Source organism: Benincasa hispida, chromosome 9 (assembly GCF_027475165.1).
Source record: "Benincasa hispida cultivar pf3 chromosome 9, pf3_genome.v1.1, whole genome shotgun sequence".
NCBI lineage: Eukaryota > Viridiplantae > Streptophyta > Magnoliopsida > Cucurbitales > Cucurbitaceae > Benincasa > Benincasa hispida.
Genome location: NC_143486.1, coordinates 68,081,221 through 68,087,220, shown reverse-complemented (window position 1 = coordinate 68,087,220; position 6,000 = coordinate 68,081,221).

Sequence of the window (6,000 nt, the reverse complement as noted above, 5' to 3'; positions counted from 1 at the left end):
CTGAGTTTCTATCGCCTAAGAACACTCCACATTCGTTTAGCTCATCCAAGTTGTCGCTTAGTAAATCTTATTTACCTGACAACTTCCCCGTGAGAATTTTCCGAGATTGGAAATCTCAAATCTTTGCTTACCCAAATTAGGAAAAAAAAATTTCCTTTTATCTCAGGGTTACCATGAAACCACCAATAACCTCCCACTCAATTGGTTATTAGAGAAAAAGAGAAAATTATCCAGTAATTAATATTATTATAAATATAAATGATAATCAACTTATCATACTATATTTATAACCTATAGTTTTGATATTTCATCTCATGAAACATATAAACCATAACTCTTTTTCTATTCTATGGTACTTAATCTAAATCTCATTTACATTAATCATCCACTAGATGTATCTCATACACCATATCGATCATATCATATATAATCGAATTACCTCTTGTCAATTTGAACATTTCAAATCAACACCAAGAATTGATCCTCAACTTAAATTCATTGAGCTACCAAGGGGACCTTATGGACCTGTAGCTCGAAGCTCCAACAGTACGTGAATAACTAACTAAACTCTTTAGTTACGGGATCTACCATCTATTAACTGTCAGACACTCTACTAAAGACCAACAGGTGAACTCTTCTTACCACAGATATATTATGTGTCCATCTTAACCAATCAAAAGTGCGACAACCCTTCACAGATCGCTCATAAGTATAGCTCGGGCAATAACCGTTATGCCCTTGTAGTTACATCTAACTTCTTAAATACTACTTAATCCTATAATGAACATAAGTCATAGTCCTACTATGACCGAGTCCTCGCTTCCAAAAAGAAGTTGTGGCCACTATGTTCAAGCCTCAAAATCAGCCTTTAAGGGAGCAATCTCTCTACTTATCTCTGCTTCAGGGAAGGAGTGAATTCTATCTTATGTATTGAGTTCCCAGCTCCTAAATCAAACAAGTGCCCAAAAAGGTAGGCATGTTGAGTTGGCAATCTGGCCACTCTCACCCATACTAATCAAAGGACCGTCCTCAAAGGCAGGAGTTCCCAAAACACTCTGGATTGAGGTTGTGTCACCTATGGTCGTTTAGGTGAGATGTAAGTCTCCAGTATCAATGGCATTATATATAGAGTCTAGTTATCTCGTAGTCCAGTCTTATACAAAATCTTTGTATAGGACACCCCTGCTCGCATGTCTCCACATGAATGGTCAGAATCTACCATCTGTAGTAGTTTACAACATTTGCAAACCTCTACAAAGCGGGCCGTATCTGTAGTGCCACTAAGATCAGGTATCCCACCTTAATCCTTATACTACAGACCTATTTAGATTATCACTTAAGGCGTGATCCACTTGTATATCAAATATACATGCTTAAGTTTACATAAGATAACCACGGAGCTTTGTTTATTGGATATGAGTAAATGTCAGAATGAAATAACAATTATTTATTCATAAAACAATGTGTAACATTACAAACAACAAGACTCCAGGAGAATTAGGACACCAATCCCAACAATCCATCTACTACAGATCATTTAGGTTATCGATACACTTATATATCTCTACATACATGTTTAAGCTACATAAGATAACCTTGGAGGTTAGTTTATTGGTTTGTGGGTTAATGCCATTAAATATTGAATAAAATATCTCATATTTTATTAAATAAATATAATGTTTGTATATTATAATTACAAACTACAGGACTCACGAGACTTAGGGCATTAACTCCAACACCATTGAGAGGTATCGAAAAGAAAAGGGGCCATACAAATGTCTGTAAAGGATGAAAGTGTAACAACCCGTACATTCGTAAAGTTGAATTTATGAATTTTGTATTAGTTGAGGACATTTTGTTAATTTTTAGATTTAGTTGTTTAAAGGAAAAATTTTTGATTTTCACGTCGCATTAATTTGACATTTATGTCAATATCAAAGATTTAATTTAAATTGGAGAATTGACTTTTAATTTTAGAATTTGGTTTTGAAGAGGAAGACAAATATATATACATTTATAGTTGTGTGTCTAGAAGGAAAGAATAAAATCAAATAAAATAAAATCAAATAAAATTTTATTTTATTTTATTTTAAAAATCTCTTCCTCCCCCTCTCTCCCGTGCAAACATGACGGAAAAATTAAAATAATATAGTAGTCTTGAAAATAATTTATAAAAATATTGTTTTTTTTAATAGGTCGAAGGTTGAAAATTCGACCTAGACCTAACTAGGTCAAATTTTCAACACTTGACCTTTAACTTTTTTTTTTTAAAAAAAAATAATTTCCAATACATCGAGTGTTGAAAATTCGACCCATCTAGGTCGAATTTTCGACATTCGACCTTTGTTTTTTTATTTTTTATTTTTATAATTTTTCATTTTATAAAAACAATTTCTAAAAATATTTTATTATTTAATTTAAACTCTAAAAAGAACAAATTAAAAAAATAATATCTCATAAAAATTAAAAAGTATAAATTAAAACATCTCATTTATATAAAAATAATTACAAAAATCAACGTGTCCCATAAGGCGGACATCGTCGATTTTGAGCTGGTTATCGTCATCGACTTTGAATTTGAGGTTGCTATTGTTCTTCTTGATGTTGCTCTGGTTCTTTTTTATGTTGCTCTGGTACCTCTGCAGGTACTTCATGATATAGATATTCATTATGCTCTCCACGACCCCGACCATGTCCATGCACGTATGAAGACGAAGGTCCAGCCTCTGAGTCATAATGTCCTGAACCATCATCATCGAACTAACATAATCAGTTTGACTCTGCGTCTGCCTCACAGGGGGCAACTCTTCCACATTATGGGCAATCTCATCAAACTTATCCTCTTCCCGTACAGGTCCTCTACGTCTAGGAGCTAGTGGAGGAACAATAGGTATACCATACATATAATGTATCTCCTCCATAGAGCTTTAGTTGTCACTACATATAGCAAGAACCTGGTTCAGATTATTTGTAACATCACAGAGTCTACTATTGTTCGATCTCTGTGAATTATAAAACAATTAGATAATATTTAAAATAAATTTAAATTAAAAATAATTAGATAATATTCATTCATTTACCAGATGACCCACAACTGCTCCCGGACGAGTGACGTAGCACCTTGTGATATTATTATACCAATGAATGTAGTCTTAAGTGACATCCCTGTCAAACTATTCAATAGAAACCCCTATTGTAATAAACCTTGCACGATATTGCCATTGCACTACCAAATGTGCAACTTTTTCAGACCAATTTACAGTTCTTAAGTCGATATCATGCAGTAGGGGTTCAATATTACAAGGCGATGGGACGTCCTGCTGAAAACTGAATTGTCTCATCACCCTGTCAGGAAGATGCCACTCACCAATGTGAAAACAAATGAGAGGACTCATCATCCGCCATATTTTTTGACCATTCGTATAGAAATTGGAAAAAGTATGCATAATAATTTTGTACGGTTCCCAAATAACCTAAAATACAAAATATTATATTGGAAAACATTAAAGACAAATACAATAAAAATGTATATAAAAATAATCAATTAGGTTCAGTGTAATGTACCTGATCAGGTTGAAGCAGATCAAACATGTATTTGTACTGGCTGACTACATGTGTGGTTGTCCTAGTCACACAAAATTTGTCTCTCCACCTAAATTTTTTAAATTGATAATTTAGAATCTATTAATTAGATCAGTGATATAAAAATTAAACTGAATTAAAATAACATACCGAGAACCGTAGGCTCGTCCAGCTAACTGAGCGTCATTAACATGTTGCAAAAGTATGAGAGCCCAACTATCTCATGAACCTCAAGTCTTGTTGCTTTGCATAGTTGTCTATACAACCATGCCAAACATGCTCCACCCCACGAATACCGCCCCGTATCATAGAGGTTAACTAATAGTGGCAGGAACATCAAGTAAACAAAATGATTTGATTTGTCGGAAAACAGATTTCCACCCATCATTTGTAGCTAAACGATTGTGTAAGAGTTTGTGGGCGATCGTGTAGTAGGGAAAGAGAGCTCTCAAGAGGCCATCACAACGTGCCGCTCATCGTGTACTTCCACTATGCGATCGTGTAATAAAGCTTAGCGATCATGTAGCATTTGGTATACGATTGTATAGGTTTTGAGAAGGTGGTCGTCTAATTGTAATAGCTAAGCGATCGTGTGGGAGTTTATGGGTGATCGTGTAGTGAAGAAAGAGAGTTCTCGAGAGGCCATCACAGCATGCTGCTCATCGTGTGCTTCCACTATGTGATCGTATAGTAAAGCTTAGTGATCGTGTAGCATTTGATATACGATCGTATAGTGAAAGGTAGGCGATCGTATAGGTTTTGAGAAGGTGATCATCTAATTGTAATAGCTAAGAGATTGTGTAGGAGTTTGTGGGCGATCGTGTAGTAAGGAAAGAGAGCTCTCGAGAGGTCATCGCAGCGTGCCGCTCATCGTGTACTTCCACTAGGCGAGCGTGTAGTATAGTTCAGTGATCGTATAGTAAAGCTTAGTAATCGTGTAGCACTTGGTACACGATCGTATAGTAAAAGGTAGGCGATCGTATAGGTTTTGAAAAGGTCATCGTCTAATTGTAATAGCTAAGCGATCATGTAGAAGTTTGTGGGCGATCGTGTAGTAAGGAAAGAGAGCTCTCGAGTGGCCATCGCAGCGTGCCGCTCATCGTGTATTTCCACTAGGCGAGCGTGTAGTAAAACTTAGCGATCGTGTAGCACTTGGTACACGATTATATAGTAAAAGGTAGGCGATCGTATAGGTTTTGAGAAGGCCATTGTCTAATTGTAATAGCTAAGCGATCGTATAGGAGTTTGTGGGCGATCGTGTAGTAGGAAAAGAGAGCTCTCGAGAGGCCATCGCAGCGTGCCGCTCATCGTGTATTGCCACTAGGCGATCGTGTAGTATAGCTTAGCAATCGTGTAGTAAAGATTAGCAATCGTGTAGCACTTGGAACACGATTGTATAGTAAAAGGTAGGCGATCGTATAGGTTTTGTGAAGACGATCATCTAATTGTAATAGCTAAGCGATCGTGTAGGAGGGAAAGAGAGCTCTCGAGAGTGAGAGTTTGGAAGACGCTGTCGCGAAGAGTTTATCACAGCATGCTGCTCATCATCTACTTCCACTAGGCGATCGTATAGTAAAGCTCAACGATCGTGTAGCACTTGGTATACGATCATATAGTAAAAGGTATGCGATCGTATAGGTTCTGAGAAGGTGGTCGTGTATAGTAATAGTTAAGAGATCGTTAGGAGTTTGTAGCTGATCGCAGAGGATTTAGTAAGCGATCGTTTAGTCATATTAAGCCATAATGGAGAGATTGTAAACGATCGTTTAGCATCTCGTAAGCGACCGATTAATCTTGTTTGATTCCTATCGCCTAATAAAGAAGTTGTTCATAGTTCACTTGTTCTTTCTGGAAGTTTGCACCTATTGTTACGTTATACTAAACGATTGTATAGTAATTTTACTAAACGATTGTGTGCAATCATGTATATAATTACTAAACGATTCTTTAATTTCCTTTAGGTCGAGGGTTTGTTCTATAATTTTCCAGAGGTTGAGGGTTCTTTTAAATTTTCTCCTGCCCTTACAGATCTTCTTTAGTTTTCGACAGGTTGAGGGTTGAACTCTTGTCCTCTTCTCAATTTCCTTTAAGTCGAGGGTCAAACCCTCGATCTCTTCTTTAATTTTCGATAGGTCAAGGGTTAAATCCTCGACAAAATATTTTAAATAAAATCTCCGCCTCGAAATCTCCAAAACAACCATAGACTTCTAAATAGTTTCAAAACCACTATATTTCCCTAAATTGTTTTCCTAATCACAATATTAAAAAAAAAACTCCCAAGCACGACCCCCCCTAAAAAACCCTCTCCCTGTAACGCCCAACTGCCGCTCAACCCCCCTGCGTCGCCGCTCGAATCCGTCAGCCCTCACCTTCGTTCGCACCGCTTCGCCCAACTGCATTAAGCCGCAGGAGTGTCGT